Source organism: Doryrhamphus excisus, linkage group LG6 (assembly GCF_037039965.1).
Source record: "Doryrhamphus excisus strain RoL-2023G ecotype Guam linkage group LG6, RoL_Dexc_Guam_v1.1, whole genome shotgun sequence".
Classification (NCBI taxonomy): Eukaryota; Metazoa; Chordata; class Actinopteri; order Syngnathiformes; family Syngnathidae; genus Doryrhamphus; species Doryrhamphus excisus.
In genome coordinates, this window is record NC_136362.1 from 24003137 (window position 1) to 24022134 (window position 18998).

The 18998-nt window shown below is 47.0% G+C and overlaps 11 non-coding genes across 11 annotated transcripts; all 11 read right to left on the minus strand.

Annotated features, from left to right (window-relative positions):
• Window positions 1-215: 215 nt before the first annotated feature.
• trnay-gua (transfer RNA tyrosine (anticodon GUA)) lies at window positions 216-302 on the minus strand. Its single transcript is given in 2 exon segments — window positions 216-251; window positions 266-302. It is a non-coding gene; the product is annotated as a tRNA-Tyr (tRNA).
• Window positions 303-867: 565 nt separating this feature from the next.
• trnal-cag (transfer RNA leucine (anticodon CAG)) lies at window positions 868-949 on the minus strand. Its single transcript has one exon. It is a non-coding gene; the product is annotated as a tRNA-Leu (tRNA).
• Window positions 950-1369: 420 nt separating this feature from the next.
• Window positions 1370-1442, minus strand: trnav-aac (transfer RNA valine (anticodon AAC)). Its single transcript has one exon. It is a non-coding gene; the product is annotated as a tRNA-Val (tRNA).
• Window positions 1443-3875: 2433 nt separating this feature from the next.
• trnay-gua (transfer RNA tyrosine (anticodon GUA)) lies at window positions 3876-3962 on the minus strand. The gene is given in 2 exon segments: window positions 3876-3911; window positions 3926-3962. It is a non-coding gene; the product is annotated as a tRNA-Tyr (tRNA).
• Window positions 3963-4527: 565 nt separating this feature from the next.
• trnal-cag (transfer RNA leucine (anticodon CAG)) lies at window positions 4528-4609 on the minus strand. Its single transcript has one exon. It is a non-coding gene; the product is annotated as a tRNA-Leu (tRNA).
• Window positions 4610-5029: 420 nt separating this feature from the next.
• trnav-aac (transfer RNA valine (anticodon AAC)) lies at window positions 5030-5102 on the minus strand. The gene has a single exon. It is a non-coding gene; the product is annotated as a tRNA-Val (tRNA).
• Window positions 5103-9198: 4096 nt separating this feature from the next.
• On the minus strand, window positions 9199-9270 carry trnaq-cug (transfer RNA glutamine (anticodon CUG)). Its single transcript has one exon. It is a non-coding gene; the product is annotated as a tRNA-Gln (tRNA).
• A 2063-nt stretch (window positions 9271-11333) lies between these two features.
• Window positions 11334-11406, minus strand: trnav-cac (transfer RNA valine (anticodon CAC)). The gene has a single exon. It is a non-coding gene; the product is annotated as a tRNA-Val (tRNA).
• A 4523-nt stretch (window positions 11407-15929) lies between these two features.
• trnav-cac (transfer RNA valine (anticodon CAC)) lies at window positions 15930-16002 on the minus strand. The gene has a single exon. It is a non-coding gene; the product is annotated as a tRNA-Val (tRNA).
• Window positions 16003-18092: 2090 nt separating this feature from the next.
• trnay-gua (transfer RNA tyrosine (anticodon GUA)) lies at window positions 18093-18179 on the minus strand. The gene is given in 2 exon segments: window positions 18093-18128; window positions 18143-18179. It is a non-coding gene; the product is annotated as a tRNA-Tyr (tRNA).
• A 590-nt stretch (window positions 18180-18769) lies between these two features.
• trnal-cag (transfer RNA leucine (anticodon CAG)) lies at window positions 18770-18851 on the minus strand. Its single transcript has one exon. It is a non-coding gene; the product is annotated as a tRNA-Leu (tRNA).
• Window positions 18852-18998: the final 147 nt, after the last annotated feature.

The window sequence follows — 18998 nt, forward strand, 5'->3', positions numbered from 1 at the left end:
CTCACGGAAATGGCTTTCCTTTTCCAACAGGAGTTGAGATGAAACGTATTCAAATAGACACTCAAATGATCACTCAATCAGAATGACTCCGTTTGCCAATTCCAGACTGCGTGACAAAGACTCAAGTCCAACTCCATTGACAGGGAAGCGGAAGTCCTTCAGACAAGACGGTATTGCCATTCTTTCCTGGCAGACATAACGTAAGAAACAGCTTGTCCTTCGAGCCGGACTTGAACCAGCTACCTAAGGATGCCAACTTGAACCTCTACAGTCCTCCGCGCTTCCAACTGAGCTATCGAAGGTCTTGTTGTGTTGGGGCAAATGAGTACAGCCAAGCGTTTGACGGCGTCTTCACTGTGTACTGCTTTCCTTTCCTGAGATGCCGGATGGTGGTCCAGAATCTCTTCGAAGCCGTCCGGAAGTCCTTCTCCATGGCTTCTCCAAACTCCTCCCATGTCAGAGTTATTGCCTCAGCGAATGCCAAAGCCGCGGACCGCTTGGCTTGTCGGTTCCTGTCAGCTGAAGTCCCATGAGCCAAAAAGGCCCAATAGAACTCCTTCAGCTTGACGGCATCCCTCACCAATGGCATCCACCTTAGGGCCACAGCCGCCTCGACAATGGAGGCACAGAACATCCCTGCCTCCTTCTGGATCTTGCAGGTCACTGGGAAGATATTCGGCTCAAAGGACCATTTGGTCCCGAACATGAAACTTTTGATCTGAGTGTCCGGGATTCAAGTCCCTGTTCAGGTGACAAGGTCTGAGGTCCACTTGCAAACGCCTCATTTTGCCCTCAAAATACCAGGACAACACCTTGGTACTTTATGGAAAATACATGAGAAGACTAGAAAGACTTGTGGCCCCGCACTGTCAGAAGTGGGATTTGAACCCACGCCTCATTAGAGACTGCAACCTGAATGCAGCGCCTTCGACCGCTCGGCCATCCTGACCCTCCAGGTCTCACTCCTTCTGTTCCATGAGAAACTAGGTCAGCTATGGAATTGATCAAACATCAGGATGGCCACATCAATAAAAACTGATATCTAGAGCAGCAAAAGGCCCGATTAGCTCAGTCGGAAGAGCATGAGACTCTTAATCTCATGGTCGTGGGTTCGAGCCCCATGTTGGGCGATTCAGCAGTTTTATTGATACATCTGAAAGATATCTTTCCTGTTGAAAAGTGTTCAACATGCAGAAAACATTTCATTCCAAATACATAAAAACAAGTCTTTTGACCAAAGGCCTGGGGACTCACTTCGTAGGGCATCAGACTTTAAATCTGAGTGTTCAAGTCCCTTCAGAGATCAAGCACATGTCCTTGATCCTATTCGTCACCTTGACTTTTTTTTGTCAAAGGACTTCAAAGGCCATGTTTCCATCCAGTTTCGAACTGGGGGCCTTTTGCATGTTAGGCAAACGTGATAACCACCACACTATGGAAACCCGTAGGAAGGGGCTTTTAAGGGGACTGGTGAAGTCACAAAGCAGTTGCCAAACAATGAAACACGACGATGTGTCCAAAGTGGGGGCAGATTGACAATTGTCCAAATAGACAAAGATGTCTCCTTTGTAGGGAAAATTGTTCCAGAAATTATGGGCTTTTCTTCAACAAAACAAGACATCACAATCGCGGCTTGAAAGAAACACCTTAGTCACCCTCGGGGTCACTTTGATATCTCGGTGGACTCAACTTGTGCCCTTGGAGTCAATGGTTTGTAAATAGGCTTGTAGCCTCCTCTAACCTTGTCTGGATGGCTGGATGTCTGGCCTTTTGAAGAATGAAGTTAAGGTCCTTTCAGCCAGCCAATAAGCCTTTTCAAACTATTTGCCAAGTCGCAACATAAATAGGGATTGTTCTGAAAACCGGGCTTGAACCAGGGACCTTTAGAACTTCAGTCTAACTTTCTCCCAAGTGAGTATTTCAGCTTCTGAGGTGGTGTTCTGCTTTTTCAGTCGTGGGTAAAAGTGGGGGCAGGGTGAAGCTGTGTCTGTGCCACGTATGTTGCTGTGTACCTGGTCCAGTGTGTTCTCATCTTGGGTTGGAATGTCCCCATGTCCCCATGTTTTTATGTGCAGTGACAGCAGTTCACAGATAGCGCTGAAAGATGACCCGAACCGTTCGACCGAGGACCAAGACAAATCCTATCTCCACTCAAAACCTAACCAAATGTCAGTTCCCTGACCGGGAATCGAACAACAGCCGCGGTGGTGAGAGCACCAAGTCCCAGCCACTAGACAACCAGGGACTGCATCATGGCTGCACTCCGAAAGGCAGAGACTGTGTCGCTTTGACATACTCCAGCAAAGGAACCAAAATAGTTCTGAGATTGGACCTTCTCTGCCAACGCTGCATCAGCAGGGAAATTAGCTCCAATGGTAGAGCGCTCGCTTAGCATGTGAGAGGTAGCGGGATCAATGCCCGCATTCTCCATAAACTCCTTTGTTTTTTTGATGAAATGTTCCCACGTAGCGAATACTAATCCGGGCCCCAATCCCGATATCTAGGCCAAACACAGCCATAGGTATCACCCTAAACCCAGTCCTAACTGCATTCTCCCCTCTAGCACCTTGTCTTGTCTTGTTGTGGGATCAATGCCCGCAATCTTCAAGGAGTTCTTTGCCTTTTGTAGAAGAGATGTTGGGATTGGATCTACCCCTTAGCATCCGACAAATACCCCAAACCAGGGGAATTACCTCAAATGGTAAAGTGCTTGCTTACCATGCGAGAAGTAGCAGAGTCGATACCCGCATTCTCCAAGGAATCCTTTGTATTTTGTAAAAGAGATGTGGGATCGGAAATGAGTCCAGGATCTATCCCTCAGCGTCAGACAAATACCCCAAACCTAATCCTGGCCGCGTTCTCTAGATTAGTCTCTTATCATGAAATAGTGAAGAAGCCCAGTACGTGATTTATTGTTCCCAAGTAGCGCATCAGGGTGACCCCAACCATTCCACCGAAGCCTTGCAGAGATGAAGAGGCCCCGAAATGTCCACCCCCAAGATGAACTGAGGTCTTAAACTACCCACATGGACAATCCAAATATCTTCTGGACAAAAAGAGTTCGTGGTCAGACAAGACAAAGGTTGAGCCGGTCACCTGAACATGAAACGTTTGATCTGAGTGTCCGGGATTCAAGTCCCTGTTCAGGTGACCAGGTCTGAGGTCCACTTGCAAACGCCTCCTTTTTGCCCTCAAAATACGAGGGCAACAGGACAATCCCTTGGTACTCTATGGAAACTACATGAGGAGCCTGGCTTTTAACTGGAACTGGAAAGGCTTGTGGCCCCGCACACAAACCAAGTATCTTCCGATCAGCTGATCCTTAACATCAGCTGTCACAGACATTGGCGTCGTTTGGGGACCTCATCCTGATCCACGGTTACCACTGATTTGTAGAGTAAGTCAATAAGTCATCATACTCTTACAGGAAGACTCAGTCCAAACACTCAATTGCTGCAGGGCAAGTAGGTTCCACCAAGACTTGAACTTGGACCACTGGATTCAGAGTCCAGAGTGCTAACAATTACACCATGGAACCCTTTGTTTTGGATGTGACTGGCACCTTCTGGCGTAACAATGGAGGCTTTTCAAACCAGGACAACAACTTTACTCTTTGATGAGCGCTAAGTATTTTCGGGTACAATCCAGGGGTCTTGTGCTCTCACGGAAATGGCTTTCCTTTTCCAACAGGACTTGAGATGAAACGTATTCAAATAGACACTCAAATGATCACTCAATCAGAATGACTCCGTTTGCCAATTACAGACTGCGTGACAAAGACTCAAATCCAACTCCATTGACAGGGAAGCGGAAGTCCTTCAGACAAGACGGTATTGCCATTCTTTCCTGGCAGACATAACGTAAGAAACAGCTTGTCCTTCGAGCCGGACTTGAACCAGCTACCTAAGGATGCCAACTTGAACCTCTACAGTCCTCCGCGCTTCCAACTGAGCTATCGAAGGTCTTGTTGTGTTGGGGCAAATGAGTACAGCCAAGCGTTTGACGGCGTCTTCACTGTGTACTGCTTTCCTTTCCTGAGATGCCGGATGGTGGTCCAGAATCTCTTCGAAGCCGTCCGGAAGTCCTTCTCCATGGCTTCTCCAAACTCCTCCCATGTCAGAGTTATTGCCTCAGCGAATGCCAAAGCCGCGGACCGCTTGGCTTGTCGGTTCCTGTCAGCTGAAGTCCCATGATCCAAAAAGGCCCAATAGAACTCCTTCAGCTTGACGGCATCCCTCACCAATGGCATCCACCTTAGGGCCACAGCCGCTTCGACAATGGAGGCACAGAACATCCCTGCCTCCTTCTGGATCTTGCAGGTCACTGGGAAGATATTCGGCTCAAAGGACCATTTGGTCCCGAACATGAAACTTTTGATCTGAGTGTCCGGGATTCAAGTCCCTGTTCAGGTGACAAGGTCTGAGGTCCACTTGCAAACGCCTCATTTTGCCCTCAAAATACCAGGACAACACCTTGGTACTTTATGGAAAATACATGAGAAGACTAGAAAGACTTGTGGCCCCGCACTGTCAGAAGTGGGATTTGAACCCACGCCTCATTAGAGACTGCAACCTGAATGCAGCGCCTTCGACCGCTCGGCCATCCTGACCCTCCAGGTCTCACTCCTTCTGTTCCATGAGAAACTAGGTCAGCTATGGAATTGATCAAACATCAGGATGGCCACATCAATAAAAACTGATATCTAGAGCAGCAAAAGGCCCGATTAGCTCAGTCGGAAGAGCATGAGACTCTTAATCTCATGGTCGTGGGTTCGAGCCCCATGTTGGGCGATTCAGCAGTTTTATTGATACATCTGAAAGATATCTTTCCCGTTGAAAAGTGTTCAACATGCAGAAAACATTTCATTCCAAATACATAAAAACAAGTCTTTTGACCAAAGGCCTGGGGACTCACTTCGTAGGGCATCAGACTTTAAATCTGAGTGTTCAAGTCCCTTCAGAGATCAAGCACATGTCCTTGATCCTATTCGTCACCTTGACTTTTTTTTGTAAAAGGACTTCAAAGGCCATGTTTCCACCCAGGTTCGAACTGGGGACCTTTTGCATGTTAGGCAAACGTGATAACCACCACACTATGGAAACCCGTAGGAAGGGGCTTTTAAGGGAACTGGTGAAGTCACAAAGCAGTTGCCAAACAATGAAACACGACGATGTGTCCAAAGTGGGGGCAGATTGACAATTGTCCAAATAGACAAAGATGTCTCCTTTGTAGGGAAAATTGTTCCAGAAATTATGGGCTTTTCTTCAACAAAACAAGACATCACAATCGCGGCTTGAAAGAAACACCTTAGTCACCCTCGGGGTCACTTTGATATCTCGGTGGACTCAACTTGTGCCCTTGGAGTCAATGGTTTGTAAATAGGCATGTAGCCTCCTCTAACCTTGTCTGGATGGCTGGATGTCTGGCCTTTTGAAGAATGAAGTTAAGGTCCTTTCAGCCAGCCAATAAGCCTTTTCAAACTATTTGCCAAGTCGCAACATAAATAGGGATTGTTCTGAAAACCGGGCTTGAACCAGGGACCTTTAGAACTTCAGTCTAACTTAGAGCTTCTTTCAGCTTCTGAGGTGGTGTTCTGCTTTTTCAGTCGTGGGTAAAAGTGGGGGCAGGGTGAAGCTGTGTCTGTGCCACGTATATGTTGCTGTGTACCTGGTCCAGTGTGTTCTCATCTTGGGTTGGAATGTCCCCATGATGGTAACGGGTGGGGAATACAGTCCGTTGATGAGGATAAGAGCTACGGAAAATGGGAAGGATTTCACTGGTTGAAGTCTCCAGCTACCATAAAAACGGTCATGGGCCACAAGCCTGTTCTGAATTCCGCTTTGGCCAATCGACACTACATCGACTCAGCAGCAGTCCTTGTTAGTATAGTGGCCAGTATCTCCGCCTGTCACATGGAAGATTCCGCGGTTGGATTCCCAGACGGGGAGTTCCTGTTTTGTATGTCACGTTGAACCTTGAGCAGGGTTGCGGTTGCAACAACCAGTCCGGGAGAACAAGACCTCTATTCATCTTCTTCTCCAAGTGCTCAGCTGTGTTGTACAATCTGACAGTCCTTTGCTACCAAATCATTCCAGCCGTGGACAATGGACCTGACCAGGAAAATGACAGCTGTGGGATTTCAACCAGTGGCTCCTGAGCGAAAGGAGCCTTAATCTGGTGCTTTAGACCACTCATCCACACAACCCAAAACGGTGCCCTGATCAGGAAAAAACTGTGACTCTGTGAGGTTGGCTAACAACAAGACAAGACAAGGTGATACCTATGGCTGTATTTGGCCTAGATATCGGGATTGGGGCCCGGGTTAGTGTTTGGTACTTGGGAACATTTAATCACAAAAAACAAAAGACATTTTGGAGAATGCGGGCATTGATCCCGCTACCTCTCACATGCAAAGCGAGCGCTCTACCATTTGAGCTAATTCCCCTGCTGTTGCAGTGTTGGCAGAGAAGGTCCAGTCTTAGAGCTATTTTGGTTCCTTTGCTGGAGTACGTCAAAGCGACACAGTCTCTGCCTTTCGGAGTGCAGCCATGATGCAGTCCCCGGGTGGTGGTAAAGTACCGGCGGTGGCGGTGAGGGCACGGGCAGATGCCAGCATATCCAGAGGAGCTCAGCAGCTGTGTACCGGATCGGTTCTGCCATTGGGTGGTGGCAGAACGACAGGAAGTCCAGAAAAGAGCAGACCAGGTAACGCAGGAAAAACACTTCAGCTCACACAGAGTGCTAACACAATAGTCATAGTTAGGCCATATTGAGGCAAAAGAACCATAAATCACTTAAAAGTTACGGGAGAGTAGCGGCAGCCAGTCGCGCCAGCGTTCACTCAACCGGAACCGGAAATGTAACTCCTGTTTGTAACTTGGGAACATTTAATCACAAAAAACAAAAGAGGTTTTGGAGAATGCGGGCATTGATCCCACTACCTCTCACATGCAAAGCGAGCGCTCTCCCATTTGAGCTAATTCCCCTGCTGTTGCAGCATTGGCAGAGAAATGAAGAGGCACTGGTCCCGAAATGTCCACCTCCAAGATGGACTGAGGTCTTAAACTACCCACATGGACAAGCCAAATATCTTCTGGACAAAAAGAGTTCATGGTTAGACACGACAAAGGTTGAGCCGGTCACCCGAACATGAAACTTTTGATCTGAGTGTCCGGGATTCAAGTCCCTGTTCAGGTGACCAGGTCTGAGGTCCACTTGCAAATGCCTCCTTTTTGCCCTCAATGTACGAGGGCAACAGGACAATCCCTTGGTACTCTATGGAAACTACATGAGGAGACTGGCTTTTAACTGGAACTGGAAAGACTTGTGGCCCCGCACACAAACCAAGTATCTTCTGATCAGCTGATCCTTGACATCAGCTGTCACAGACATTGGCGTCGTTTGGGGACCTCATCCTGATCCACGGTTACCACTGATTTGTAGAGTAAGTCAATAAGTCATCATACTCTTACTGTTAAAGGAAGACACAGTCCAAACACCCGATTGCTGCAGGGCAAGTAGGTTACACCAAGACTTGAACTTGGATCACTGGATTCAGAGTCCAGAGTGCTAACCATTACACCATGGAACCCTTTGTTTTGGATGTGACTGGCACCTTCTGGCGTAACAATGGAGGCTTTGCAAACCAGGACAACAACTTTACTCTTTGATGAGCGCAAAGTATTTTGGGGTACAATCCATGGGTCTTGTGATTAGATAATCAAGTCTTGTGGTGGAGAGTCTCAGGTGGAGAGTCTCAGGTGGAGAGGTGTGATGTTTCTGATCGAATTCAGAGGTCATCAGTTGGTCCTGAAAACGGTCTTGGCACTTCTTTTCACGATGAAAGGTATGAAAACAGCCCTGTTGCAGTGGCCGGGAATCGGACCCGGGTCTACCATGTGGATTGATCCTGGACTCATTTCCGATCCTAACATCTGTTTTACAAAAGGCAAAGAACTCCGAGAAGAGTGCGGGCACTGATCCGACTTCCTCTCAAATGCGAAGCGAGCACTCTACCATTTGAGCTAATTCCCCTGCTGTTGCAGTGTTGGCAGAGAAGGTCCAGTCTTATAACTATTTTGGTTCCTTTGCTGGACTGCACTTTCACCGCTGAGATTAAGGCTCCTTTTGCTCAGGGGGCACTGGTTGTTGCACAATTTTCCACAGGAAAGAAATCTTGACGATGTATCACCAAAAGTGCTGAACCGCCCACTGTGGGGCTGAAACTAGCGCACAAGGAATAACTTGTTTAAGTACACCTTTTGGACCTCGATGACCCATCAAGAAGTCAACCTTTGTTGGTTAATTTCTCCCATCCACCATGAGGATGTGTGCTGGTTTAGTGCATATGCAGAACTTAGTTCCCATCGTGTAACCATGTTTGGTGTGTTTTGTGTGTGTTTGACCCTGATGCACTCCTTTGGTTTAAGAATAGTACATGAGAACATGAACATGAGAAGAGTACATGAATGCCTGGCTCATAATAGCAACAACTTAGTTGTGATACAACTCGAGATTGTTTCCCTTTTTGCATGGCTCCTTTCTACATTCTTCACACTGACATGAAATTTCTGCAGTGGCTTTTGTCCAATGTCCTCGCGGGTGACACAGCCCCCCCCCCATGTCTAACAGAAAGTCCAGCCGCACCACAAAACAAAGCAAATCAAGGTGACCCCAACCATTCCACCGAGGCCTTGCAGAGATGAAGAGGCCCCGAAATGTCCACCCCCAAGATGGACTGAGGTCTTAAACTACCCACATGGACAAGCCAAATATCTTCTGGACAAAAAGAGTTCATGGTTAGACACGACAAAGGTTGAGCCGGTCACCCGAACATGAAACTTTTGATCTGAGTGTCCGGGATTCAAGTCCCTGTTCAGGTGACCAGGTCTGAGGTCCACTTGCAAATGCCTCCTTTTTGCCCTCAATGTACGAGGGCAACAGGACAATCCCTTGGTACTCTATGAAAACTACATGAGGAGCCTGGCTTTTAACTCGAACTGGAAAGGCTTGTGGCCCCGCACACAAACCAAGTATCTTCTGATCAGCTGATCCTTAACATCAGCTGTCACAGACATTGGCGTCTTTTGGGGACCTCATCCTGATCCACGGTTACCACTGATTTGTAGAGTAAGTCAATAAGTCATCATACTCTTACAAGAAGACTCAGTCCAAACACTCAATTTCTGCAGGGCAAGTAGGTTCCACCAAGACTTGAACTTGGACCACTGGATTCAGAGTCCAGAGTGCTAACCATTACACCATGGAACCCTTTGTTTTGGATGTGACTGGCACCTTCTGGCGTAACAATGGAGGCTTTGCAAACCAGGACAACAACTTTACTCTTTGATGAGCGCTAAGTATTTTCGGGTACAATCCAGGGGTCTTGTGCTCTCACAGAAATGGCTGTCCTTTTCCAACAGGAGTTGAGATGAAACGTATTCAAATAGACACTCAAATGATCACTCAATCAGAATGACTCCGTTTGCCAATTTCAGACTGCGTGACAAAGACTCAAGTCCAACTCCATTGACAGGGAAGCGGAAGTCCTTCAGACAAGATGGTATTGCCATTCTTTCCTGGCAGACATAACATAAGAAACAACTTGTCCTTCGAGCCGGACTTGAACCAGCGACCTAAGGAAGTTGTTTTGGGGCAAATGAGTACAGCCAAGCGTTTGGCGGCGTCTTCACTGTGTACTGCTTTCCTTTCCTGAGATGCCGGATGGTGGTCCAGAATCTCTTTGAATCCGTCCGGAAGTCCTTCTCCATGGCTTCTCCAAACTCCTCCCATGTCAGAGTTTTTGCCTCAGCGAATGCCAAAGCCGCGGACCGCTTGGCCTGTCGGTTCCTGTCAGCTGAAGTCCCATGAGCCAAAAAGGCCCAATAGAACTCCTTCAGCTTGACGGCATCCCTCACCAATGGCATCCGCCTTAGGGCCACAGCCGCCTTGACAATGGAGGCACAGAACATCCCTGCCTCCTTCTGGATCTTGCAGGTCACTGGGAAGATACTTGGCTCAAAGGACCATTTGGTCCCGAACATGAAACTTTTGATCTGAGTGTCCGGGATTCAAGTACCTGTTCAGGTGACAAGGTCTGAGGTCCACTTGCAAACGTCTCATTTTGCCCTCAAAATAAATAAAACAAATAGACAAAGATGTCTCCTTTGTAGGGAAAATTGTTCCAGAAATTATGGGCTTTTCTTCAACAAAACAAGACATCACAATTGCGGCTTGAAAGAAACACTTTAGTCACCCTCGGGGTCACTTTGATATCTCGGTGGACTCAACTTGTGCCCTTGGAGTCAATGGTTTATAAATAGACTTGTATCCTCCTCTAACCTTGTCTGGATGGCTGGATGTCTGGCCTTTTGAAGAATGAAGTTAAGGTCCTTTCAGCCAGCCAATAAGCCTTTTCAAACTATTTGCCAAGTCACAACATAAACAGGGATTGTTCTGAAAACAGGGCTTGAACCAGGGACCTTTACAACTTCAGTCTAACTTCCTACAGAGCTACAGAAAATGGGAAGGATTTCACTGGTTGAAGTCTCCAGCTACCATAAAAACGGTCATGGGCCACAAGCCTGTTCTCAATTCCGCTTTGGCCAATTGACACTACATCAACTCAGCAGCAGTCCTTGTTAGTATAGTGGCCAGTATCTCCTCCTGTCACATGGAAGATTACGCGGTTCGAGTCCCAGACGGGGAGTTCCTGTTTTGTATGTCACGTTGAACCTTGAGCAGGGTTGCGGTTGCAACAACCAGTCCGGGAGAACAAGACCTCTATTCATCTTCTTCTCCAAGTGCTCAGCTGTGTTGTACAATCTGACAGTCCTTTGCTACCAAATCATTCCAGTCGTGGATAATGGTCCTGACCAGAAAAATGACAGCTGTGGGATTTCAACCAGTGGCTCCTGAGCAAAGCCTTAATCTGGTGCTTTAGACCACTCATCCACACAACCCAAAACGATGCCCTGATCAACTGTGGAATTGATTAAAAAAAAATCATATCGAGAGCAGAAAAAGTCGGTAGAGCATGAGACTCTTAATCTCATGGTCGTGGGTTCGAGCCCCACATTGGGCGATTCAGCACTTTTATTTATACATCTGAAAGATATCTTTCATGTTAAAAATTGTTCAACATGCAGAAAACATTTCATTCCAAATGCACAAAAACAAGTCTTCTGACCAAAACCCCTGGCGGCTCACTTCGTAGGGCATCAGACTTTTAATCTGAGGGTCAAGAGTTCAAGTCCCTTCAGAGATCAAGCACATATCCTTGTTCCCATTTGTCACCTTGATTTTTTTTTGTAAAAGAAGGACTTGAAAGGCCATGTTTCCACCCAGTTTCAAACTGGGGACCTTTTGCATGTGAGGCTAACGTGATAACCACTACACTATGGAAACCTGAAGGAAGGGGCTTTTAAGGGGACTGAGCTCAGTTTTATGATAGACTTGAGTTTCTGGTAAGTACTACACAACAAGATAAGGTGCTTGACTGGAGAAGGCAGTTGGGCTTTTTTTGGCATAGAAATCGGGACTTGGGATCAGATTAGTGTTTGGTACTTGGGAACAATAACTCACGGACTGGGTTTCTTCACTATTACATTACAAGAGACTCGTCTGGAGAACACGGCCAGGTGGACTCAAGGTGTGCCCTTGAGGTCACTGGTTTGTCTTGTAACCTCATCTCCGGCCTTTTGAAGAATGAAGCCAGCCAATAAGCCTTTTCAAACTGTTTGCCAAGTCGCAACTGTTGGAATTTGACCACCTGTTCTTAGGTCAGTGATTCCTGTGGGTGTCGTGTTGGAGGCAAGAGATGACAACAAACTTGTCAGTTATATGGTTTACTCTCAGACCAGTCAGATTACACGGAGCTCCGGGCCCATAAGTCTTCCCCTAACACCTGCAGAGACGTAGGCTTTACTTACAGGTCAGAACAAATGAGTACAGCTAACTGTCCCTGCCCGGCTTTTATTATGCTAAGAAATGTCGGTAGATCTCTGGCGTATCACAGGTGGCCCCCCTCCTTTCCTCGGCCGACGTCTTCTCACCAACGCAGGGCGGGCGGGGTGGAGCGGTGGAGCCAGCCGCTATCGACAGGCCATGGCTGCCAACGTCATGTTCTCCCGTTATCTGTAGTTAGTCAAAATTGTGGATGTGTAGGAGAGTTTCGGAACTGTATGTGCCTGAAAGCGATTATGTGTCCTGTGATTTGCCCAAGGTTGCTTGGTTCTACTTGATTAAATGTAGTGCATAGTTATATGAGTGAGACACAAGAAATAGGAGACACACATACATGAGACACAAAGAATAGGAGACAAACATACATGAGACACAAAGAATAAGAGACAAACATATATGAGACACAAAGAATAGGAGACAAACATATATGAGACACAAAGAATAGGAGACAAACATATATGAAATCCTTCAATCCCCCTCATGGCCTCAACAGAGGCCACAAGGTGAAATACCGGATCAGAGTTAGGGAAGAAGCACCCGGTCACCCTGTGGGGGCAGTGGATGCAGGCGGGCCAACTGGTATTGACCTCGCCCATCGGCCGCCATCACCCTGGACAGGATGAGCTGGAAAAGGCACTTGGAACACGGGAGACAACAGCAAACTGACAACGAACAAATGAAAAGACCAGCCAAAACAAGAAACACTAAAACTGTAATAATAATGCCGGAGGCCAACTCTTTCCCCTTACCAAAGTAGCTCATCAACGAGTCCCACGGGCTGGTGTCCACACCGACATATGATTTCATGCGTTTATTCAAAGCTGTGAGACCTTCAATTGCACGAGACAAACGACCACCCGGTGCCGTAATGTTTGGGATGAAAGTGCAACATTCCGTACCAATCAATGCACACACGCCATGTTTTTCTGCCAATAACATATCGAGAGCGATACGATTTTGAAAGGACATCAAAGACGTGGCCCACAACTGTTCACTTACCGCCTTGAAGCCTTGTTTGGTCTGATTTGAGAGGCGCTTTAGATTGTAATGCACATAATTGATGCAATCAACATTTTTATTAACGGTGATCCAAGGGATAATTGACTCAAAACCTGCTGCAATCTGATTGACTAATTTACATTCGTCTGGAACTCTCTCTTGTAACGTTTAGAAGCACTAGTGGACACCATTCCGTCTGGGACCGCCATGGCAGTTATTCGGCCTCCGACCACACCTACAGATGAAAAAGAGCACAGAGTGAGATAAAGAAGTATTGCTAATGACAAAAATGTCAAAACAAAGCCAGGAAGCTTATCCTAAGTGGCATGTAATATAGTTTGCCGCTTGCATGTACAGTGAAGAAAATAAGTATTTGAACACCCTGCTATTTTGCTATTTCTCCCACTTAGAAATCATGGAGGGGTCTGAAATTTTCATCGTAGGTGCATGTCCACTGTGAGAGAGATAAACTAAAAAGAAAAATCCAGAAATCACAATGCATGATTTTTTAACAATTTATTTGTGTGATACAGCTGCTAATAAGTATTTGAACACCTGAGAAAATGAATGTTAATATTTGGTACAGTAGCCTTTGTTTGCTATTACAGAGGTCAAACGTTTCCTGTAGTTTTTCACCAGGTTTGCACACACTGCAGGAGGGATCTTGGCCCACTCCTCCACACAGATCTTCTCTAGATCAGTCAGGTTTCTGGGCTGTCGCTGAGAAACACGGAGTTTGAGCTCCCTCCAAAGATTTTCGATTGGGTTCAGGTCTGGAGACTGGCTGGGCCATGCTAGAACCTTGATATGCTTCTTACGGAGCCACTCCTTGGTTTTCCTGGCTGTGTGCTTCGGGTCGTTGTCGTGTTGGAAGACCCAGCCACGACCCATCTTCAATGCTCTGACAGAGGGAAGGAGGTTGTTCCCCAAAATCTCACAATACACGGCCCCAGTCATCCTCTCTTTAATGCAGTGCACTCGTCCTGTCCCATGTGCAGAAAAACACCCCCAAAGCATGATGCTACCACCCCCATGCTTCACAGTAGGGATGGTGTTCTTCGGATTGTACTCTTCATTCTTCTTCCTCCAAACACGCTTATTGGAATTATGACCAAAAAGTTCTATTTTGGTCTCATCTGACCATAAAACTTTCTCCCATGACTCCTCTGTATCATCCAAATGGTCATATGCAAACTTAAGACGGGCCTTGACATGTGCTGGTTTAAGCAGGGGAACCTTTCGTGCCATGCATGATTTCACATCATGACGTCTTAGTGTATTACCTACAGTAACCTTGGAAACGGTGGTCCCAGCTCTTTTCAGGTCATTGACCAAGTCCTGTCGTGTAGTTCTGGGCTGATTCCTCACCTTTCTTAGAATCATTGAGACCCCACGAGGTGATATCTTGCATGGGGCTCCACTCCGATTGAGATTGACCGTCATGTTTAGCTTCTTCCATTTTCTAATGATAGCTCCAACAGTGGACCTTTTTTCACCAAGCTGCTTGGTAATTGCTCCGTAGCCCTTTCCAGCCTTGTGGAGGTGTACAATTTTGTCTCTGGTGTCTTTGGACAGCTCTTTGGTCTTCGCCATGTTACAAGTTAAAGTCTTACTGATTGTATGGGGTGGACAGGTGTCTTTATGCAGCTAACGACCTCAAACAGGTGCATCTGATTCAGGATGATACATGGAGTGCAGGTGGACTTCTAATGGGCAGACTAACAGGTCTTTCAGGGTCAGAATTCTAGATGATACACAGTTCAAATACTTATTTGCAGCTGTATCACACAAATAAATTGTTAAAAAATCATGCATTGTGATTTCTGGATTTTTCTTTTTAGTTTATCTCTCTCACAGTGGACATGCACCTACGATGAAAATTTCAGACCCCTCCATGATTTCTAAGTGGGAGAAATAGCAAAATAGCAGGGTGTTCAAATACTTATTTTCTTCACTGTATATGTACGCAGTCTGTTTTTTGTTTGTTATTCCGGAAGTGCAGTCTGATTGTTTTTCCCAAGAGTCCAAAGTGAGCGTTAATTTAACGCATATAGAGTGTCAAAGTGGCAGGGTGAGGCAGAGGTGGGGTGTGAACAGTGTCAGGGGGGGGGTCCGGGCCTTGTTGATGAGGCTGACAGCAGACGGGAAGAAACTGTTCTTGTGGCGTGAGGTTTTGGTCCTGATGGACCGCAGCCTCCTCTCAAAGAGACTGTGTCCGGGGTAAAAAACCAAAAAAACCTATCAAGACAGCCTCAAGGTCCAAAAGTGTTAAGGCAGTCCCATAGTGTCCCCACATCATGCCATGTGTCTATTTGCCTTGAGACATGAGTAAATTAGCTTAAATGCTAACATGCTAATGGTCATCATGTTAGCACCAAGCAAGAGAGTCCTTTTTCAGTCGGGTCTAAAAGTGGGGGCAATGTGAAGCTGTGTCTGTGCCACCTACTATGTTGCTGTGTCCCTGGTCCAGTGTGTTCCCATCTTGGGTTGGAAAGTCCCCGTGCTGGTAACGGGTGGGGAATACAGTACGTTGATGAGGATAAGCGCAAGGTCCAAAAGTGTTAAGGCTTTTAACTGGAACTGGAAAGACTAGCGGCCCCGCACTGTCAATAGGGGGATTTGAACCCACGCCTCATTAGAGACTACAACCTGAATGCAGCGCCTTCGACCGCTCGGCCATCCTGACCCTTCAGGATCTCTTTGAAGGTTCTCTTAATGGTTTTTAAATGTCTTAGGGGCTGTGGGCATTCTTATTTTTCTTTTATGTTATGAACCCTCGCGGTCCATCAGGTCCTCCAACACCGACCTGTTATGTATTCCCAGCCCATCAGTCATCCGGGAAATATGGATTGTGTGTCCAAACTGGGGATGGATGCTCGTGTACACACCTTCAGACATCAAGAACATATCCTTGTTCCTATTTGTCATCTTGATTTTTTTTGGTAAACGGAGGTCTTGAAAGGCCATGTTTCCACCCAGTTTCGAACTGGGGACCTTTTGCGTGTGAGGCAAACTTGATAACCACTACACTATGGAAACCTGAAGGAAGGGGCTTTTAAGGGGACTGGTGAAGTCACAAAGCAGTTGCCAAACAATGAAACACGACGATGTGTCCAAAGTGGGGGCAGATTGACAATTGTCCAAATGGACAAAGATTTCTCCTTTGTAGGGAAAATTGTTCCAGAAATAATGGGCTTTTCTTCAACAAAACAAGACATCATAATTGCGGCTTGAAAGAAACACCTTAGCCACCCTCGGGGTCACTTTGATATCTCGGTGGACTCAACTTGTGCCCTTGGAGTCAATGGTTTGTACATAGGCTTGTAACCTCCTCTAACCTTGTCTGGATTGCTGGCCTTTTGAAGAATGAAGTTAAGGTCCTTTCAGCCAGCCAATAAGCCTTTTCAAACTATTTGCCAAGTCACAACATAAACAGGGATTGTTCTGAAAACCGGGCTTGAACCAGGGACCTTTAGAACTTCAGTCTAACGTTCTCCTAAGTGAGTATTTCAGCTTCTAAGGTGGTGTTCTGCTTTTTCAGTCGTGGGTAAAAGTGGGGGCAGGGTGAAGCTGTGTCTGTGCCACGTATGTTGCTGTGTACCTGGTCCAGTGTGTTCTCATCTTGGTTTGGAATGTCCCCATGCCGGTAACAGGTGGGGAATACAGTCCGTTGATGAGGATAAGAGCTACAGAAAATGGGAAGGATTTCACTGGTTGAAGTCTCCAGCTACCATAAAAACGGTCATGGGCCACAAGCCTGTTCTCAATTCCGCTTTGGCCAATCGACACTACATCAACTCAGCAGCAGTCCTTGTTAGTATAGTGACCAGTATCTCCTCCTGTCACATGGAAGATTACGCGGTTCGATTCCCAGACGGGGAGTTCCTGTTTTGTATGTCACGTTGAACCTTGAGCAGGGTTGCGGTTGCAACAACCAGTCCGGGAGAACAAGACCTCTATTCATCTTCTTCTCCAAGTGCTCAGCTGTGTTGTACAATCTGACAGTCCTTTGCTACCAAATAATTCCAGTCGTGGATAATGGACCTGACCAGGAAAATGACAGCTGTGGGATTTCTACCAGTGTCTCCTGAGCGACAGGAGCCTTAATCTGGTGCTTTAGACCACTCATCCACACAACCCAAAACGGTGCCCTGATCAGGAAAAAACTGTGACCTTGTGAGGTTCGCTGACAACGGAGGACACTGAAATGGAGCCGCACCTGCACAGTTTACGCGTCCGTTGACCAGGTAGACCGGGATTCAATTGGCGGACTTGAAATTGTTCTTATGTGCAGTGACAGCAGTTCACAGACAGCGCTGAAAGGTGACCCGAACCGTTCGACCGAGGACCAAGACAAATCCTATCTCCAGTCAAAACCTGACCAAATGTCAGTTCCCTGACCGGGAATCGAACAACGGCCGCGGTGGTGAGAGCACCAAGTCCCAGCCACTAGAAAACCAGGAACTGCATCATGGCTGCACTCTGAAAGGCAGAGACTGTGTCGCTTTGACGTACTCCAGCAAAGGAATATAGTTATGAGACTGGACCTTCTCTGCCAACAATGCATCAGCAGGGGAATTAGCTCAAATGGTAGAGCGCTAGCTTAGCATGTGAAAGATAGCGGGATCAATGCCCACATTCTCCATAAACTCCTTTGTTTTTTTGATGAAATGTTCCCGAGTAGCGAATACTAATCCGGGCCCCAATCCCGATATCTAGGCCAAATACAGCCATAGGTAACACCCTAAACTGGATTCAGAGTCCAGAGTGCTAACCATTACACCATGGAACCCTTTGTTTTGGATGTGACTGGCACCTTCTGGCGTAACAATGGAGGCTTTGCAAACCAGGACAACAACTTTACTCTCTGATGAGCGCTAAGTATTTTCGGGTACAATCCGGGGGTCTTGTGCTCTCACGGAAATGGCTGTCCTTTTCCAACAGGAGTTGAGATGAAACGTATTCAAATAGACACTCAAATGATCACTCAATCAGAATGACTCCGTTTGCCAATTCCAGACTGCGTGACAAAGACTCAAGTCCAACTCCATTGACAGGGAAGCGGAAGACCTTCAGACAAGTCAGGATTGCCATTCTTTCCTGGCAGACATAACATAAGAAACAGCTTGTCCTTCGAGCCGGACTTGAACCAGCTACCTAAGGATGCCAACTTGAACCTCTACAGTCCTCCGCGCTTCCAACTGAGCTATCGAAGGTCTTGTTGTGTTGGGGCAAATGAGTACAGCCAAGCGTTTGACGGCGTCTTCACTGTGTACTGCTTTCCTTTCCTGAGATGCCGGATGGTGGTCCAGAATCTCTTCGAAGCCGTCCGGAAGTCCTTCTCCATGGCTTCTCCAAACTCCTCCCATGTCAGAGTTATTGCCTCAGCGAATGCCAAAGCCGCGGACCGCTTGGCTTGTCGGTTCCTGTCAGCTGAAGTCCCATGAGCCAAAAAGGCCCAATAGAACTCCTTCAGCTTGACGGCATCCCTCACCAATGGCATCCACCTTAGGGCCACAGCCGCCTCGACAATGGAGGCACAGAACATCCCTGCCTCCTTCTGGATCTTGCAGGTCACTGGGAAGATATTCGGCTCAAAGGACCATTTGGTCCCGAACATGAAACTTTTGATCTGAGATTCCGGGATTCAAGTCCCTGTTCAGGTGACAAGGTCTGAGGTCCACTTGCAAACGCCTCATTTTGCCCTCAAAATACCAGGACAACAGGACAACACCTTGGTACTTTATGGAAAATACATGAGGAGCCGGGCTTTTAACTGGAACTAGAAAGACTTGTGTCCCCGCACTGTCAGAAGTGGGATTTGAACCCACGCCTCATTAGAGACTGCAACCTGAATGCAGCGCCTTCGACCGCTCGGCCATCCTGACCCTCCAGGTCTCACTCCTTCTGTTCCATGAGAAACTAGGTCAGCTGTGGAATTGATCAAACATCAGGATGGCCACATCAATAAAAACTGATATCTAGAGCTGCAAAAGGCCCGATTAGCTCAGTCGGAAGAGCATGAGACTCTTAAC